Genomic DNA, 20,895 nt, shown 5'->3' with positions numbered 1-20,895 from the left:
CACCCCCTACCCCATCCCCAGCCCACCCCCATTCCCAGCCTCATTCCCACTCTCAGCCCCAGCCCCATTCCCACCTCTACCCCATTCCCAGCCCACCCCCATCCCCAGCCTCATTCCCACTCTCAGCCCCAGCCCCATTCCCACCCCCTACCCCATTCCCACTCCCTACCCCATCCCCATCCCCAGCCTCATTCCCATCCCCATCCCCACCTCAGCCCCATTCCCATTCCCATCCCCACCCCCATCTCCATCCTCATTCCCAGCCCCAGCCCCACCCCGCGGTTTGGGAAGGGTTGCGTGGAGCCCGGACAAGATCATCGCATCCCCGTTGCCCTCAGCCGAGGCCCCAGATGCCTGTTTTCCGTCCCTCCCCGTGATGAGTGGGGAAGGGGAAGGGGAAGGGGAAGGGGAAGGGGAAGGGGAAGGGGAAGGGGGAGTCCCCTCCCACCGTCCGCCCCCAGCCCTGCCCGAAATCTCCTCCTCCTCCTCCTCCTCCTCCTCCTCCCCCTCCTCCCCCTCCCGCTCCTGAGCCGGCTTGTTGCTGCCCCGCAGGAGATGCGGGAGCCAGACGAGCCAGCTGCCTGCCGGAGAAAAGCGATCCATTTTTCAGGGCGAGGATGCGCGCATCGCGATTAGGCTGCCGCTGAACAAAACTTCTTAGGAAAAAACCGGTGGGTTTCTCTATTGCTTTTAATGACGATGCTTCTCTCCTACCTGCCTTTTCTGGCCCTTCCCCGTCCCCTCCCCTGCCTCTCTTTTTCTCTTATTCTTTATTCTAGGCAGACCCTGGGAACCCTTATCATCACCTTGATTGCCTGTGTGAGGTGCTTGTTGCTTTACCAATAGTTTATCTCTCCCTTCCCCGCAATGTCGGTATTTCCCAAGACGAGGCACCCTAAAACAGAAGAACAGAAACCTATCGGAAAGAGTAAACTGTGTGTTTGAGGTGGGGACTAGTTACCCTGGGGAAGGCGTGCCCAATCTGCTCAACCATCAACAGCTGAAGGTGTAAGCAGCCAAGTCCTGTCCTGGCTAATGGGTTATTTGGACCAGACAGATGAAGCTGACTTAATTCAGGTGGTGAGGTAGGAGATAGAACCAGGTGAGAATGCTTACTGAAGAGGCAATTCAACGGGGTGCAGGTGGGAAGACATACCTTATAAGATAAGGTATGTCTGCCCACCCTTTATCAGGGGTACACAGGCCATGGACTCTATCCAGAGAAAGCCTCGTTCCACATAGGGGATAAATATCCTCAAGATAAGTATTCATTTCTTGGGGATGGGTACAGTATTAATCCTTTTGCCTGGCATGTTGTTTTTTTTAAAGCTTATTTCCTCAAAATGTGACAAGTGAATTGCCCTTGAAAGGTTACAAAATGCAGCCAATAGGTACTTTCAACTCTCCCAGTGGGAGACGTACTTGCTGGTTAAAATATCGCTGTCATGATCATCTTGAACATTAGTTGTTAATATTTCCTTCTAGGATAAGGACCCATTAGGCTGGTGCATCTTTAAACCTGCGTTTGGATTTTAAAATTATATATCATAGAGGCCTAAAAAATGACCCGACTGACAAATAAAGATTTCTAATTTGGCCCCTTCAGCTGCTGAAGCAATCGGATCTATAGACCGAAATACTTAAATTTTGAGTTCAGAAAGTTGTGGTTAGATCAGATAATTTATTTTCTGTCAGCATTGCAAAGGGGGCTGTTGCCCATGCATTTCCTAAACATTTCACTGAGCAATGCCATTATTTTTTTCATGTTTGAAAAAGAAAACCATTCATTTTGGGGAATGGGCTTCCAGTTAACCAATAGTCATATAAAATTTTTGTGACTTAAAATAATTCACTCCTTGTTTGAGACCTTGGAGTCTCTCCCAGTACAAGTAATATAAATCTCTACATGGGTAGCAGAATTAACTTGGACTTCTTGAGGCAAAACCCAAGAGGGCAGTTCTCCAAAAAGCAGAGAGCAAGAGCTGCGAACTCAACTCCCATTCCTTGGCAACCTCAGGAATGTCAGTTTCCAGGTAAATGTCAAACATGATGTGAACCTTTTTTAAAAAGAAATTTTTACAGCCTTGTCATTAGAGGGTGAAATGTTTACTGGTTTATCTATTCCACATCTCCACTTCCCAGCCAGTGATCCTCACCCACTAATTGCATTTTAGGATCTTTAGTACTAAATTTTTATATGATGAATCTGTAAGTTCACAACCTTTATGAGGAAGGAGAGAGTAGGAGAACAAGGTGGCGCGATGTACTAAAGTAGTAGTATGTGACTGTCCCTGAGTATTTCTCTAGCCTTGGCGACTTGCTCGAAGCAATAAAGTGGGTAGCTGCTCAGATCAGCGCGTGCAAACACACATGCAGCCACTGCCTGTTTTTTAAAAAATCGGAAGTTAAATTTTAAATGTTCTGTTTAATGCACTTTTTAGTCTCTTCTGAATTTCTCGATTTTCATCCCCTTTTTTCCTACCCAGAGCCCTAGGGAGTATGAATTTTAAATCTTTGATTGTGGTGTCCTAAAAGGGAGACTTGGACATAGTCACAGCTGGAGCTGTGGTTGTTGCGTGGATTGCAAAATTTTCCCGAAAGGCCCAAAACCTCCAAATCCTAAAATCTCAACTGAGCATCCCCATTTGGGGAATTTATTCTTCTTTAAGCCCCAAGGATTGTACGTCTAGGGATTTATCAGACGTGTTTGGTTCTTGAATGTGCTTTTGGCAAAATCCTATGGATACCACAGCATTTCAAGTATTTCTGGGGATGTGAGACATGTTGAGGGGCGGTATAGAGAATGTGGGGGTTTATGGGTAATCTTTGTCTATAGGTGCTCCATAGCTGTAAAGGAATGAAAGCTTCAGTGCATTCTTTTCATAGAGTTTGGTTTTGTAGGTATTTACCAAGGTCACTTTAGAATACCTGAATAGGTTTTGAGTTGTTTCTCTAATGGTAATGTCATCATTTCTGAAGTCTGTACATCTGCCCTTGTAGTTTGAGTTTGCCACAGTGGAAATATTAATTGAAGAAGTATCAAACTATAGCTCATGAAAGATAGATTCTTAACTCTAGAAGAACCTCACAGTGCTGGGGACGTGTGTGATCGTTTATAAATTGAGCTTGAAATATTCGCTCATACTGAGAAATTAGATGAGCAGAATTATAAACTGTAGGATGGGGTAGATGGATGAGCTTGATGTTCTTACATCATGATTTTAAAACTGAGTTGTGGATTATGCAATATTTTGGGCAATCCCAGGGTTTTTTTTTTTTCATTAACTCATCAGATCAACAGTGAATCCTGCCTCTCTTTTGGAGCCCTCCAAATAGGCTGTGATGACAGAATCCCATGGAGATTATCTGAGGAAGAGAGTTCATCTTTTTTTAAATTGTAATCTCATTCCAGCAGTTTATGATGGAGTCTACTGAATTTTTCCTCTGTTTATTCTTAAAGCCTGTAATTATAGTGATTGTTGAAGGCCAGTCCTGTGGATCTCCCAGCTTCATTCTAGGTTAAAAGTGTGTAAACAATTTATTTCTGACACGGAGTAGAAAGAAGGTATGATTTTCTCTGCTCTGGTACTGCATCTTTTCTTAGTCCTGTTGCCAAAATGGTGCTCACTTCAGTTTCACAGATGCCTACTCTTACTGTCAAAAGATGATCGATAGCTTCTTGTGATTGACACAAGAAAGGAATGAGGAAAAATTCAAGAAGAAACAATGGGAAATAAAGGAATATGGCACCTTATATTGAAATTATAACTTTGAGATAATGTGGAGAGCTCTAATGCAGGCTTTAGAGAATTGTTGATGCTTATTAAATATCACAATTTGTCTTTGAACATCCTGATGTTAGTCTTGTGAGCTAACTTCACTTTCCATTTAAGCTATCATAATGGAGCACACTACCTAGTTGATGTGCTGACGAGAAAGAAACTATTTTTTAAAGAAAACATTTCGTGTCTTTGTGAGCCGTCGGCAACTTTTCATGTTTGCCAACACAATCACATCTGTCTTAGCTTAATGTATTAAACTAGGCTGACTTTACTTGTGTAATCTCATTTTATTTCCAGTAGAACTCTTCTCTAGAAGTTATGAAAAAATATGTTTCCAGCCTTTCTTCCTTGAAAATTTTATTTCAGGAAATACAGCATTTTCCTGACCCTGAAGATTTCAGCCGCACATTTAGATTTTTGAAAAACATTTCCCACTAGATGGCAGTGTGCAGTGCTGAGTGGTTATAGACCAGTTAAAAAAAAAAAAAAATATATATATATATATATATAAAATTTCATTCTGTTAATAAAATTAAAACCCAGCCAATGTAACTCTGTAATATGTTTGGGGACCTCTTATTTGTGAGGAGGGACTAGCATTTTTACATACCTTAAACTTGATTTTAAAGGCTTTCCTAAGCTGTTTTTACTATTTTGGCTCATTACAGAGAGTTATAAAGGAAGGTAATTTGAACCATCCACATTCAGCCCAACAGAATGCTGTGTGAGATTGAGTAGTGAGGATATGGTAAAAGACGAATAATCAGCAAAGTAGAAGACAAAAGCGGGAATGACTCTGAGGAAAGATCAAAGTAATATATATATCTATCTATAGATATATATATGATGTGTGTGTATATATATTCATATGTATAAGTGTGTATGTATATATACATACACACACACATATATATATCTCCTGATAAACATAATTCAGAAGAAACTGATTTTCTTTTGGTTAAGAAATACCTAAATAGTGTGCTGGCTGAAGGAGAAGAGCTTTGATTCAAGCAGGAAGCAGTCGCCTTTTAGTTGAAGAAATCATTTGATCCATTAGGAATCAGAGGTGATTTCTTAAAGAGGTAGACAATCATTAGGAATCTGCCCAGATTGCAGTTATTAGAACTTGGATGAAAAAAGTGACTTGATTTTTCCACCCCTCTTCCCCTTGGCACTGAGTCTAGAAATCTTACGTTTCATATAATGGTTTGCTGAATAGCAAAGTGTTTGTGTGTAAACGTAATTATAACAGTAGTCTAGGTTACGGATGGGTCGTATAGTTTTCTAGTTTTCTCCTAATTGAATATTTTCAGATTTCAAAACACAGACAATAACATCCTTCTATATTAATCTTCGTGGCAGAATACACGTAACCACAAACTGATTCAATTCTAGGTCAGAAAAATGCAAATTTTGCAGGCATGGAACGAGCCCATTTTTTTTAAACTCTTACTGATGTGGCTTTTGACACTGAAAATATTCATAAATTAGTTTAATTTTAAAAAGTTGTTTTTGAAAAGCTGGTACTAAGTATACTCCTGGTATCCTTATTTATTTGGGCTGTTTGAGATGCATGGAGCACATAACAAGTATGAAAATATCAGTGCCATATAGCTGCACTGATTTAAGCCGCACAAAGTAGGCCCTCAGTAGATACTGATGATGGGATGATGCTAATTATTTCCACATTGTTATGGAATGAAGAGATTTTAGGGACACAGAATAGGGAGCACATTGATTTAGCCTGAAATGTTTTCTGTTCCCATTATTTTAAAATTGTTTTTCCTTAGTCTTAATAGCTCATTAAGGTGTTTTGTGAGGTGTCCTGTTTAACTGAAAGCAGGCATTCCCTGGCAGGATATTTTGAGTTAGGGTCAATGGCATTTAAGGCTATTCTGAATTTATACCCTGTCTTAACTTTCCTACTCATTGGTTTTGATTTTGGCACTAGTCCACTTTTCATCTTCGGTTCAGTAAGTACTGTCCTGGAGGTAAAGTAGAGGTGTCAATCCTCTATGGCAAACCCTGCTCCATGCCTTCACACCTCTTTAAATGGTCATTTCCTCTTTCCCACAAATGATTTCTTCAATTCCCATTGCTCCCTTGTTTCATCCTCCCACAAATGGGGGTCCCAGTCTTGCAGTTTGCTTGCCCAGTGCTGCCTTTTGAAATTCTTTCACAGTTGGACTGCCCTCTTCATATAACCTCCTATGAGCTATAACCTCTTCATATCCTCCTCTCCACCTCCCTGGGACCTCCACAGAGGCTGGGAACAGGCTGGGTGGGGAAGTAAACCTGAGAGGGAATCACCACTGCCTCTTCCCTACTTGCAGCAGTGGAATCACTGTAAACGTAGGGACCGGCTAGGGATCAGGCCAGAGAAAAGGTAGTTTCAAATCTGGCCTTCCTCCCCTGCGTCTGGCTGGTCTGATCCCTGCAGCTGAGGTGATTCCAGAGGAGGGAGATGGTACAGCTGTGTAAGAAGCCAGATCGATTTTGAAACGAAATTCAAAATTTGACATTGGGAGGGAGAAGAGAGAGTGGCACTCAGGAAATCCAGAGAGGGTCACGCATCTGGTTTACTTGTGGCTACCCTATCAATCAATCAATCGTATTTATTGAGCACTTAATGTGTGCAGAGCACTGTACTAAGCGCTTGGGAAGTACAAGTTGGCAACATATAGAGACAGTCCCTACCCAACAGTGGGCTCAAACTCTCTAACTATAAATACATTTATGTAGCTGTAGAACACTTCCATGTCAAGGACCTAATTCTGGGTGCTTTTGTAAAAATTGGGCACCTGACCTTGATTCAGGAACCAGTTCCCCCATTTATAACATTGTTCCTATTAGAAAATGTGTTTGTACTTAGATGCAATTTTCAGGAACTATGGATGCTGTAAATCCAAGGATTGAGTGTATTGCAAGCAGCAACGTGTTTTACTGTTAGATTTGCTTTTCATTGCCCGCTTTTTAATTGAGGGGCAGCTTATGGTTTTCCCAGAGAAGGGTACCCACATTAATGAAAGCTGACTTCCCAAGCACAATGTGCATCTTTCCATAGTCAACATATATTTGTAATTATATTTACTTCCAAAGAAGAAACATTCTGCATAAATATTTAAACCATCTAATTCAACTGGTTCAACTTGTTGAACAGCTCACTAATGAGGTGTCATGAAATCACCCATAAATATGTATTACTACTTACATAAACCAGAGTGCTGAAAACATTGCTCTTTTGAAGGAGAGAAATTTAAGTGTCTTGTTTGTAAATCAGATACAATTATCTTAAACATAATCAATTTGGGCACTTTAAAGGTGGAGTGATAGAGCTGGTCTTCTAGCCTAAAACCACAGTGTATTTTTTTTCTTTTATGTCTAATCCCATTAATCAAGATTCAAAAGCCCAAGCAGGATAAAGTGGAAATGCCTTTCATGTTCATTTTTTGTCTTTTTCATAAATATACAAAATCTATATAAACAAACATTTCATATTTTGACCTCGCAGAAATTGTCATGATTACGTGTAAATGAGAAGCAGCATGGCCTAGTGGAAAGAGCATAAGCTCTAATCTAATCCTGGGTCCACCATTTGTTTGCTGTGTGACCTTGGCAAAGTCACTTAACTTCTCTGTGCCTGTTACCTCATCTGTAAAATGGTGATTAAGACTGTGCACCCCATGTGGGATCCAACCTGATTAGTTGATATCCTCCTCAGCAACTACTACTACAGTCCCAGTACATAGTAAACATTTAACAAGTACTTTATATATGTGTGTGTATATAAGCATATACACTCTTTTGTGTTGGATGTTTAATGTGATAGTAAAATATTCGTGATGAGGATCTGCCTGAAATTTCATATTACAATCGCAGTGCCTACAAAAATATAGATCAGAGAGTAGAGAAGCAGCGTGGCTTAGTGGAAAAAGCACAGGCTTGGGAGTCAGAGGTTGTGGGTTCTAATCCCACTTGTCAGCTCTGTGACCTTGGGCAAGTCACTTCACTGTGCCTCAGTTACCTCATCTGTCAAATGGGGATGAAGACTGTGAGCCCCCCGTGGGACAACCTGATCACCTTGTATCTACCTTAGCGCTTAGAACAGTGCCTGGCACATAGTAAGTGCTTAACAAACACCAACATTATTATTAGATATGATGTGCTTGTGATGGGTAGCAAATGTGTCTGTTACAGGGGGTCCAGAAGGGGTTGACGGTGTGGAAACCAGAAGTTAAGGGGTGCTTGCTGGGGCTATGCCATCAGTGGGGAAGGCTTATGACTGAAGAACCATCCAGGGCATCTTGCGTGGTGGGTGGGTTCAGCAGGAATCCTGACTAAAGCGGGCTAACATGTGCGGCAAAGACCACAGCTCCCTTAGGAACCACCCCCTGATCCATGACACTGTGGTACAGCATCATCACTACTCTGTCGCCACGTGGGCTCGGATGGTTTGTGCACCCAAAACTGTGGTGTGTACTTGGGTTGCACTCCTGCCAGCCTATTATTATTATTATTATGGTATTTGTTGAGCACTTTTGTGTCAGGGACTGTACTAAGCACTGGGGTGGAAACAAGCAAATCGGGTTGGACAAAGCCCCTTTCCCAGTTGGGGCTCATAGTCTTAATCCCCATTTACAGATGAGGTAACTGAGAGAAGTGAAGTGACTTACCCAAGGTCACACAGCAGACAAGTGGCAGAGCTGGGATTAGTACCCATGACCTTCTAACTCCCAGGCCCATGGTCTAGCCACTAGCCTGCACTGCTTCTCATCCTCCTACTGCCGCTGCTCTGTTCCTAGAGAGCTCAGAAAGGAGCAACTCCGTAGAGACGGAAGCTACTGCTGCTTGCGCCACTGGTAGAATGGCCTTATTCTCCCCGGCAATTCAATTCAAGGACTCTAGCGGTCCTTATTTATTTTTTACAAATTTGAATGTAGCATTTCAATGCCATGTGAATGGTGTTTCAAGAGGGTTGCCAAAGGCAGGGAAATACTCAGGAAAAAACACATATTACAAGTACAGAACAAACACTTGGTAACTCCAGCTGTAAAATCTAGATTCCCACTTGTGTAGTCTATCCCAGCACTTAGTACAGTGTTCTACATAACAGTAAGCACTTAATAAGCAATATTACGCCTACTATTGGAATGGATTCAAAAGCACTAACGCACTACTTGTATTTTTCATTCCACTCATCCAAATATTATGATCTTAGATGATTAGCAAGGTGTGTTTGCCTAATGATTGAACTGAATCATCACAGTTTTTACAATCAATTCTTTAGCCAGAAACCGAATCTGGTTGTATCATTGATCTGACTCAATATGGCTTTTCTTAAATTGAGACACTTTAAAAAAACCCAAAAAACCTTAGGAAGATTTTTGCACCTCTACATCAGATAGCTAGCGGACAATGACTTCAGATCTCTTTAGAGAAGAGGATTTTTTTTTTTTTACCTGTTCTCAGAATGAGGGAAGGTTTTTGTTACTTTAGAGATCTATAGAGAAGATCCTAGGCATCTGTCAACAATTTGTTCAATGTTTATTTGATTCTTGGAGGATGACAATAGAATTATTCTGCCCTCAAGCAGCTTGCAGTCTAGCTGGGTAGAATGACACTGATTTTAATAATAATAATAATGTCGGTATTTGTTAAGCACTTACTATGTGCAAGGCACTGTTCTAAGTGCTGGGGTAGATACGAGGTAATCAGGTTGTCCCACGTGGGACTCACAGTCTTCATCCCCATTTTCCAGATGAGGGAACTGAGGCCCAGAGAAGTGAAGTGACTTGCCCAAAGTCGCACAGCTGACAAGTGGCAGAGCTGGGATTTGAACCCATGACCTCCGACTCCAAAGCCCGGGCTCTTTCCACTGAGCCACGCTGCTTCTCCAATTTTCTAGGTGAAAACTTAAAGACAGGTATGTAAGTGCTGGGAGGGGATGGGTGAGTTAGTAAGTGTTTAGGTGTTGAGGATTTGAGAGTATAAGTGATACAGCCTGGGGGGAAATAGGATGGCGAGATGAAGAGATTAGACTTCCTGAAGAAGATGGGATTTCGGAAGGGCTTTGAAAATTGGGAGGATAGTGGTCTGCTGCATGGGAAGGAGAAGAGAGTTCAAGGCAGAAGGGAAGGATGTGAGCAAGAGGTCAACAGCAGGAGACATGTTTTCTTAGAAGAGCCAAATGTCCAATCTGCATTGTTGAGGGAGAGGAGTGAGGATAAATAAATGTGTATGAGAGCTTGGGTGTTGTTGAGAGTGTGTGCATGTCACACGTAGCCACTTCCCCCTCAATATTTTCCGTGACTTAAGAAAATTTTCTTCTTTGCCTCTGAGCCTATTGTCATATCCTAATTAGGGAAGCCGCATTGTCTGGTGGAAAGAGCACAGGCCTGGGAGTTAGAGGATGTGAGTTTGAATCCCGGCTCTGCCACAAGGCTGCTGCTTGCCCTTGGGTAAGTCACTTAACTTCTCTGTGCCAGTTACCTCATCTGTAAAATGGGGATTAAGACTGTGAGCCCCATGTGGGACAGGGACTGTGTCCAACCTGATTTCCTTGTATGTACAGTGACTCTTAGAACAGTGCTTGGTACATAATAAGCACTTATACCAAACATTATTAATTATGTTTGATTTATTACATTGTGTAGCTGTATATTCGTTGTGGGCAGGGAACATGTCTACCAACTCTGTTATATTGAACTCTCTGAAGGACTTAGTACAGTGCTCTTTACCCAGTAAACAATAAATATGATTGGTATATTGTTTTGTTTTGTTGTCTGTCTTCCCATTCTAGACTGTGAGCCCATTACTGGGTAGGGACCGTCCCTATATGTTGTCGACTTGTACTTCCCAAGTGCTTAGTACAGTGCTCTGCACACAGTAAGTGCTCAATAAATATGATTGAATGAATAAATGAATATTGGAGAAGAGCTCAGCTCCTATGCAGGTATTATTTTCTTGTGATTATAAACTTAGTTTGGTGGGATTGTGTCTACCAACTCTATTGTACTTTACCAAGCACTTAGCACAGTGGTCTGCACTCAGTAAATACCCTTAGTTGATTGTGGGTGAAAAGCCAAGGTAAACCTTGAGGCCCCTTGAATCTGTCTTTTGGGCGCTTTCAGCAATTGCTTATCTTTTAGCTCATCTAGCAATACCAAGGGTTGCGCCTCAGCCTGTACCCTTCCCACCGTGGAGACATGTATAACTAGAAGGGAACTGTGTTAGAAAATAAAATCGGTTAATGAAATTTTCAGAAAGTTAACTTCTACCATGTCTTTACTGAATTAATTTGGAGATTGTAGAGCTAGCATCTGTGGACAATGCGAGAACAGGGGACATGCAATTGTCTTCCAATTGGAAAACCTTTAATCATGTACATTGAAAATTGAGACAGAAAAATTGTTCCAAGATCCCAGCAACTCTGTACATTGAAAGAAACATCTGTTTTGGATAGCAGCTGAGTCCAATATGCTTCATTTATACAGTCATTTTAAATGCATAGTGTACATTTAAAAAATTTACTCCTCGCTGAATTTTCTACTTAGAATGCTACACATAAACAGAAATAAATATTAACCTCTATAAAACACTGGTGACTGTCAACCATAGATGCTTACAGCGAAATGTAGAAAGCCACTGAACAGGCCGGGGTGTGTGTTTTTCCACTTCTGACATCACGTACTATGCATCTCATCCATAAAATGTGGGTTTATTTAAATCAATAACACTGATACTGCTAAGTCTTATTAATCCTTTGTTACAGTACAGATCTGATGCTTTAACATAGTGTCCTATATATTATAGTTTTGAAGAAAATGCTGATTACCAGTGGTGTTTATTGAGCACTAGGGGTGTGCAGAGCACTGAACTAAGTGCTTGGAACAGAACAATACATCAGTTAGTAGACACGTTCCCCACCCACAAAGAACATTCAATCCAGAGTGGGAGAGATATATTGAACTACAGAAAGGGGAAATGGCAGAGCATAAGGATATGAATTTACATGCCGTGGGGCTGAGGGTAGTGTGAATATCAAGTGCTTAAATGGTACAGCTCCAAGGGCATAGGTAACACAGAAGGGAGAGCAAGTAGGAGAAATAATGATAATAATAATAATGATGGTATTTAAGCGCTTACTATGCGGCAGGCACTGCACTAAGTGCTGGGTTAGCAAATTGGGTTGCTAACCACATGGGACTCAGTCTCAATCCCCATTTTACAGATGAGAGAACTGAGGCCCAGAGAAGTAAAGTGACTTGCCCACGGTTACATAGCAGACAAGTGCCAGAGCTGGGATTAGAAGCCATGTCCTTCTGATTTCCCGGGCCCGTGCTCTATCCACTTCACCTTGCTGCTTCTCTGAGGGCTTAGCTGGGGAAGGGCTCTTGGAGGAGGTGTGATTTTTTTAGGAGGGCTTTGAAGGTGGGACAGTGATGATCTGTAAGACATGGAGGAGGAGGGAGACCAGAAGGAAGATGTGGGTAAGAGCTTTGTGGTAAAGTAGATAAAATGGAGTACAGTGAGTAGGTTGGCATTAGAGGAGCAAAGTGTGTGGGCTAGGTTGAAGGAGAACAGTGAGATAAGGTAGATTAATTGCCTTAAAGCCATTGGTAAGAAGTTTCTGATGTGGGGGTAGATGGGCAACAAATGGAGGTTTTGAGGAGTGGGGAGACATGGGTTCAGCTTCTTATTAGGAAAATGATTGGGGCAGCAGAGTGCTGTATATAATGATATTTAAGTGCTTACTGTGTGCCAAGCACTGTTCTAAGCGCTGGGGTAGATACGAGGTATTCACATTGTCCACGTGGGGCTCACAGTCTTAATCCCCATTTTACAGATGAGGTCACTGAAGCACAGAGAAGTTAAGTGACTTGCCCAAAGTCACACAGTTGACAAGTGGCGGAGTCGGGATTAGAACCCACAAGTACGAACTGGAAAAGGGAAAGATAGGTGGCAGAGAGGTCAGTGAGGTGGCTGATGCAGTAGTTAGGACATAATGATGATGATAATAATGGCATTTAAGTGCTCACTATGTGTGAAGCACTGTTCCAAGCGCTATGTGTGTGTGTGTGTGTGGGGGGGGGGGGTTACAAGGTGATCAGGTTGTCCCACGTGGGGCTCACAGTCTTAACCCCCATTTTACAGATGAGGTAACTGAGGCTCAGAGAAGTTAAGTGACTTTCCCAAGGTCACACAGCGGACGTTGTGGAGCCGGGATTAGAATTCATGACCCCGACTCCCAAGCCTGGGCTCTTTTTGCTGAGCCCCACTGCTTCTCTAAGGGATAAAGGATTGGGCCAGCATGGTAGCAGTTTGGATGGAAAGGAAGGGGCAGATTATAGAGGTGTTATGGAGGAAGAACCGACAGGATTTGGTGACAGACTGAATATGTGGGTTGAATGAAAGATGAGTCGAGGTAAATGCCTATTCATTCATTCAATCGTATTTATTGAGCGCTTACTGTGTTCAGAGCATTGTACTAAGCACTTGGGAAGTACAAGTTGGCAACCTATGTTACAGGCCTGTGAAGCAGGGAGGGTAGTGGTAGAAGCAGGGATGGGAAAATCACGGGGAGGACAGGGTTTGGGTGGGAAGATGAGAAGCTTGGTGTTGGCAGGACGTCCAAAAAGAGTTGCTCTGAAGGCAAGAGGAAAGGCGAGACTGCAGAGAAGGAGAGAAGTCAGGGCTGGAGAGAGAGATTTGGGAATCAGCCATGTAGAGATGTTAGTTGAAACCCTCAGAGCCAATGAATTCTCCAAGAGAATGGATGTATACGGAGAATAGAAAGAGCGCCTGAACTCTGAGGGACTCCGAAAGAGGGAGGGAGGGAGATTAGGAGCCTGAAAAAGAAACTGAGAAGGAGCGGCTAGAGAGAGAGGGAAGGAGAACCTATGAAAAATCCCTTTATCAAGGTGGGCAAATGCAGAGGATTACATTGAATAGACATTCTCTGAGTCACTGTTGAGTATTATCCTTGGGAAACAGACTATAACAAAACATAAGCCTGAATTTTGAGGTGTAAGGAATTTGTCTCTTGGAAAGCAATAGAATAGTTAATGTTTGTGGCCCACTCAAGTCACAGAAAGCAAAAGGAGATCTGTGCTGGGGTTTTTTTACTAATTAATGGCTAGGGAATAGGCCCGCTTTGCCTCCTGTGTATGCCTGAGCAGAAATTTGCAGAGAAATTGCTGGAGCTACTCTCTTATGGGGAGATTAATGCTTTAATACTGCAAAGCAGACAAGCTACCGTTCCTTTACTCAACAGTATTCTCAGCTGCATATCTCTACCCATTTATTTTTCCCCTTATGGGCTTTCTCCCTGAAGGTTTTACAGACTCAGTGGAGCTGATGCAGAAGCCACACCTTGTTCCCCTCCTCGTAAACATCATGTGACTGTACTCATATCACTTTTCTGAAATGCAGACAGTGCAGCCCGAACCCTCCTGACATCCCATGTGGTGGCTTCTTTCCTGTGCCCCACTGCTCAGATCCCCTGACTTCCCCCATGGAAGTTGAACACCTGAAGTCAGAATTGGGGTAGGAGGAGGCCTCTGTTCCTGACTGAGGAATGGCAGGTGGATTAACTGTAGGCTGACTCTAACGGAGGCAGAGGATAGAAAAATGCATTGTGTGTGTGTTTGTCTGCTAAGCTTCTACAGTGTAAGGGCAGCAAGAATTTCTCTGCCCTTCACTAACTGCAGTGCTTCTATATTTGCCTCTTATCCACAAGCATCTCTCTGTTATATTAGTTATTAAACCCTCAAGTTTCATGTAGTGTTGAAAACCCCTACATTTATCTCCCATATAGTGGAATCCATGTTACTGCAGTCCAGGTGTCTTTAGGTTGGAGCAGATCTGAAGCATCTTCAGCCTTCTGCTCAGGAGAAAATTTTTGTGCCTCAGATAAGCAGGAAAATGACAACAGCAAGAGAGATGAGAACAAAGTGGGGTGAGTAAGTTGGCTGGAAAAGTGTGAGCTTGGGGTATAGAGTAAGAGAGAAGCAAGTATAAGTAGGAGGAAAGAGCTGATCGAGTGCCTTAATGCCACTATGGTCAGGATTTTTTGGTTGGCAAATAGCCGGTAGACCTCTAGGGTATGTCAACTCTTCTGATAGGTACCAATAGGGAGATAAAGGTGAGACTTTTTCCTGAGTTCAGACAGACTCGTCCTCAGGGAATGGTGTTCTCTCTTTTGTGGTCAGTATAACAGAGGATCAGCATTTCTGAGTGGATTTCCCAAACCAGCAAAAACTAGGACAAAATCAGGAAAATTCTACTGGTATTTTATTGATCTGGTGGTCCCAAATAAAAGGTCATAAAGTTGTGGGCACTCGAATTTTCTGAAACACCTGGAGCAAGTACTCAGGTGGATCAATTAGTTTGTGGCGAGTCACTGAAAATAAAAGGAAGAGAAAAAAATTGGTGGGCTGAGTGGGCTATTTTTCCCCCCATGCTGCTCCAGGAGTGCACCGCACTTTCCAGATACTTCTCAGGCTTTTCCTGGAATGATTTAGAGTAAGAGATTTCTCTAAAAAATCACACTGAAAGGAATGGGGGGGCGGGGGGAAAAGTAGTGTGGTGAAATTAGAACCAAAATTTGCGGTAGGCAGAGTCTGCCCAGAAGAAATCTCAACAGATTGGAGTGGTTTGGAGTGATCTGGAGACTTGAGAACTGGCAGAACAAAGCATAGCAGGAGAAAGGGATCATTGAACACCCATACCCCCTTAAATTAATAATAATGTAGCAAGCTCTAGCAGTTCAAAGGGAGTATAAAAGTAGCAAATCAAATGCTGGGGAAATAGATCTTACATCAAAATGGTTCTGGGGTTTAAGGATGTTCAGAAATTAGAGTATGCTCAGGAATAATTTAGATATATGTTGATACAAATGTTCATTCCCTTGAGCATCCAAATCAAATTCACACTCAACAGAATATGTAATCTCTGCATTCAAATCCCAAAAAGCAGGAGTCCAAAATTGAAAATAGACTATAAAATCATTGCTTGAATTTTATACACATATTATCCCGATTACCTCACAGGATAATTCATACCCGGACCATTCATGTTCAAATTCATCTGAGCCTATCAGGATAAAAATCAATCAATTGTGTTTATTGAGCACTGACTGTGTGCAGAGCATTGTACTGAATGCTTGGGAGAGTACAATAAAACAGAGTTGATTAGACCCACTCTCTGCCCACAAGGGACTTACAGTCTAGAGGGATAAAAGTAAAAATCTCTGTAAACTCATGGAAAACAAATGATAAAAATGGCATTCTCTGCACCATCTTAACATCCACCAAAGATAAGCTAATGTCACACAAGAGAAATATCTTGAAAGAACTACCAAATAGCAAAGAGCATGACTTAGTGGAAAGAGCACGGGCTTGGGAACCAGAGGATATGGGTTCTAATCTCGGCTCCGCTACTTGTCTGCTGTGTGACCTTGGGCTAGCTGCTTAATTAATCAATCATATTTATTGAGCGCTTACTGTGTGCAGAGCACTGTACTAAGCGCTTGGGAAGTTAACTTCTCTGGGCCTCAGTTACCACATCTGTAAAATGGGGATGAAGAATGTGAGCCCCATGTAGGACAACCTGATTACCTTGTATCTACCCCAGTGCTTAGGACAGTGCTTGGCACATAGTAAGCACTTAACAAATACCATAATAGTAATAATACCAGGCCAAGAAAATGCAGGGTCATCAGGGTAAACAAAGCTGGAAGCAAGCACAAAATAAATACACTAAGGTAGCCAGTAATATTGATCTATTTAGTAAATAAATGATCCAGTTTGTAAGGAACAAGGACCGTGACCTCTACCATTTATTATGTGAATGTTTGAATATATATGGAGAGAAAGATAATATGCTGGTTATTTGAGATTGGAGGACACTGCTGATGGTGAGAATTTTGTCTGTGGATGAGACTGATGCATTCTAAAAATCCCTCACATAATGTGCAGGTGCAGATCATCTCTTGCTACACTGTAGCATACATTCCCTGTCACTCCTGGCACCATTTTCATTCTACTGCTTAGATTTCTTGCTCTTCTTGAACCCTCTTTTTCAACAAAGTTACCCCTTTTCTCCTTTCAGCTTCACAGATTTGTCTTTCAGGTGCTCCAATGTGTAGCATGCCAGATGATCTGAGGTTTGCCATCATTATGTCGCTAAATTGACTCTTTCACCTTTCTTTGTCCCCAGCTCGCTATACTATACAGTAGGTATTTGGGAATCTTGTCACTCATTCCCCTTACCTTTCTTGTCCAGTAATGAATATTGCTTTAATGCTGATGGGCCTTTTGCTTTCTAAAAATGCATCTTTATTACAGTCTACCAATTCTGTTGAGCTGTACTCTCCCAAGTGCTTAGTACAAGGCTCTGTGCACAGTAAGAGCTCAATAAAACCATAGATTGATAGAATCTAACTGGATATTACCAATCTTAACCAGCTGGCACTGCATGTGGCATGAACTCCTCACTCTCAGCTTCAAGGCAAAACAAAACATATTAACAAAATAAATGGCATAGTAAATATGTACAAGTAAAATAAGTAGAGTAATAAATCTGTACAAACATATATGCAGATGCTGTGTGGAGGGGAAGGAGGTGGGGCAGGGGGGATGGGGAGGAGGAGAGGAAAATGGGGGCTCAGTCTGGGAAGGCCTCTTGGAGGAGGTGATCTCTCAGGGCTTTGAGGGAGGAAGAGAGCTAGCTTGGAGGTTGTGCGGAGGGAGGGCATTCCAGGCCAGGGGGAGGACGTGGGCCAGGGGTCGATGGCGGGACAGGCGAGAATGAGGTACAGTGAGGAGGTTAGCGGCAGAGGAGCGGAGGGTGCGGGCTGGGCTGGAGAAGGGAGAGAAGGGAGGTGATATAGGAGGGGGTGAGGTGATGGAGAGCCTTGACGCCGAGAGTGGGGATCATCTATCAAAAAGTCAATCTGCTATGTGGACCCATAGAGTTTTCTTGGTAAAGATACCAAAGTGGTTTACCATTGCCACCTTCCATGCAGTAAAACCTTGAGTCACTGCCACTGTCTTTGATTTACGTTTTGATCACTACATCATCCACCTTTGACACTTTCTCATGCCGCTGCTGTCCAGCACAGGTAAATCAACTTTGCTTCACTTTAGACCTTTCAATTATGGGTGGCCCTATATGGCATAGCTCTAAGCCTCATCAGCTTATGCAAACTCTCCTGCCACGATAAGGCATCGATTCATAGGAGAGGCTAAGCACTTGGAAGAGTGCAATACAGTTGATAGATATGATCCCTTTCCACAAGCCGCTTACAATCTAGTTGGAGATGATAGACAAAATAAATCAGAGAGAGGAAGCAGTAGAGTGTAAGGATATGTATATGAGTGCTCTCGGGTAATGGTGGGATGAGTATCAAAGTCCTTGGTGAGGCATGTGATTTTTAGAAGTGATAGAGTTGTTGGTTCTGGAGAAACAGAGTTATGTAGCAAAAAGAGCGTGGACCTGAGAGTTAGGGGGCCTGGGCTCTAATCCCAGCTGTGCTCCTTGCCTGAGGCATAACCTTAGTCAAGTCACTTTCTCTCTGCCTCAGTTTCCTCATCTGTAAAATGGGGATTCAATAACTGTTCTCCGTCCCCCTTATTGTGAGCCCAATGTAGAACAGGGGTTGTCTGATATGATTATCTTGCATCTTCCCCAGTACTTAGCACTGTGCTTGGCACATAGGTGCTTAACAAATGCCACTATTATTATTATTATTAAGTTCATTTTGATGTCACAATATGTTTTCTATGAGTGTGTGTCTTGTACATGCTGTGGGAAGGTGCATTAAGGAAACTATTATGGGGAGTGTTGGCATCTTCTCAGGATTTCCTTTCTATCTGTCATAGTGGAGCCACTTCAGTTTTCAGAAGCTCAGGAAGTAACTGTCACACATATTTTCCTGACTGAACAATTAGATGGACTGTTGCACACTGATCTTTTCAGTTTGTCACTATAAATAGGATCTCTGACAGTTGTTTTGAAGGTGACACTACCGATGGCAAGGTTTTACTTGGAGTGAGTGTGTGGGGGGTGACAAGATTGTTACATGACCGCACCGTGAATGTATAAAGGTCGCCTTCTCTATTTGCTACATGATTGTGAGATTGCCTGCCACCAATTTTTGTTGTCTGTCTTTCAAAATTATGTATTCATGGCATTCTCTACCCAAAAAGTTCACTCTACTCCTGATTGCTATCTTTGTTGGTCTTGTGGTGCCTGCTGACTCTCAGTTTTCACAGGTAGGCTGCATTGCTTCAGACTCTGCATTATTTTGGCTGTATAACACTTCATCTGGTCTCATTGCATACAGTGCCCCCAGTCCAGCTTCCTATTCAACAGCTATTTGGGTGTCATTCTCTTCAAATGTACTTCACTGAAAGAAGAGAAATATCCAAGTCAAATCAAATTTTGTGATTTTTTGGAAAACACATATCACATTTAAATTCTGCTAATGTTTTGAGATCAATATCTCACATACTTATTTGTATTTTGCTTATTAGTTCATTTGAGAGTAAAGCCTACCATTTCAATATAGAGTGAAAAGGTAGATTTTTGATTTCTGGATCAAAAACAAATGCCGAAGCTAGTGCAGTCTTATGCTTAGAAACATTTATTTGGTGCCTTCAGTGAATTCATTCTCTAAACTGTTTGCATGAGAGCCTTTTGAAATCAGATAAATCCACTGAAGTTCTACTACAGGCAAAGTAGAGAAATGAAGTAACAATCAGAAAAGTTGACACCAAAAAAAATCTTTCTCAATAGATGAAATTTTTACTTGAATGAATTGGATTAGGAGTCTCCATTGATCAAATTCTCCAACTAATTGCTCAACACCGAACATTAGTTTGCTTGGTGGAGTCAGCGCTGCCCAAGAACAATAAACCATGCCATCAGACCAACAGTTCATCCTCCCCAGTATTCTGTCTCCAAAGGGTTACCTAAAGATGTTTGGAGGAACCATGTGATAACTGCCCTTTTTGACATTCGACCAACTGGTTAGTTGTGTACCATCTAACATGAACTCACTACTGGGCCCATTATGAAAATGCTACAGTGTTCGTAGACTAGGAAGAAAAAGTTGGGTTAACTGGATTATAGAGCGTCACCACCAGTAGCAGCCAAAACTTTGAGAACAAAGTTATGGAGTAGTTCATGAGCTTGTTACTGCTTGAGAAATAGATTGGTCTAGTCTCTCTGAAAATGAGTTTATAAATCTTGAGGGAGGTTTTTTCCTCCTAGTAATTAAAGCTGACATCTCCAGCAAAACTCGTAGCGAGTTTTAATTTACTGTATTCTCTGCGAACATTCTTTTTAAGGATGTCTCCCTACTGTTTGTTTGGCCTTGGAATAATACAGATGTATACTAAAACTGACATTATCTTTGACTGTGGTGTAATTTTAGGGGATTCACTTTCACGGCCTCTTTCAGAGACACAATGCTGGAGTAAATTCATTATGGATGGTCATATTTCCTCTGAAGCTGCACTCAGATGATTAGTCATAGTTCTAACACTGTGAGGTTTCCTCGTTAATTTCAAACTGTGACACGGACCGTTACTTCGAGGTCATTGAGCTTTTGCATAGATTTCAGGTCAGGCATCTGGTCAGACAATGAATAGAGTCTGTGTTGTATTTTGTGGTAAAAAGCTTGAAATATCCATTATTATGTACCAATTTTCAGATCACAGAGGAAGTTACTGAAGAGGTGGTAGGGAGATTTCCAACCAAAATTTGTATGGATAGAATTTTAGTTTCCCCAGCACTTTTCACAAGGAGTTATATTTCATAGATGTTGCTAAAATGTAGTCTCAAGGTCATTGTCAAACTTAAGTCTCATTAATACAAGGTCATTTAAAACCAACAGCATTTTACATTTCAAATAACCTTGAAAATAAAGCCTTCATATCACCCACCCCCCCCCAGTTTCTGACAGCTCATTTTTCACAAGTCCAAATGTATGGCTACCCCCATCTTTACTAAATAGGTGGAGTTATAGGTAGGAGTCATGGAATAACTCACTGAGGATTGTGGGCATAGAAGCAGCAGCAATTGGGTGTCCTTCCTAGCAGCAGGCATC

General features: G+C 42.0%; 1 protein-coding gene across 1 annotated transcript in view; it reads left to right on the top strand.

Moving 5' to 3' along the window:
- Positions 1-588: 588 nt before the first annotated feature.
- INPP4B (inositol polyphosphate-4-phosphatase type II B) overlaps positions 589-20,895 on the top strand; it is a 514,133-nt gene continuing 493,826 nt past the window's right edge. Inside the window, exon 1 of the mRNA XM_038755090.1 lies at positions 589-671. The gene's annotated coding sequence lies outside the window, so the exon portion shown is untranslated. The remainder of the gene's footprint in view (positions 672-20,895) is intronic.

The sequence above is a fragment of the Tachyglossus aculeatus genome, chromosome 12 (assembly GCF_015852505.1).
Source record: "Tachyglossus aculeatus isolate mTacAcu1 chromosome 12, mTacAcu1.pri, whole genome shotgun sequence".
In the NCBI taxonomy this organism is placed as follows: Eukaryota; Metazoa; Chordata; class Mammalia; order Monotremata; family Tachyglossidae; genus Tachyglossus; species Tachyglossus aculeatus.
Note: the sequence above shows the minus strand (reverse complement) of the source record. Positions and strands in the feature narration are given on the sequence as shown.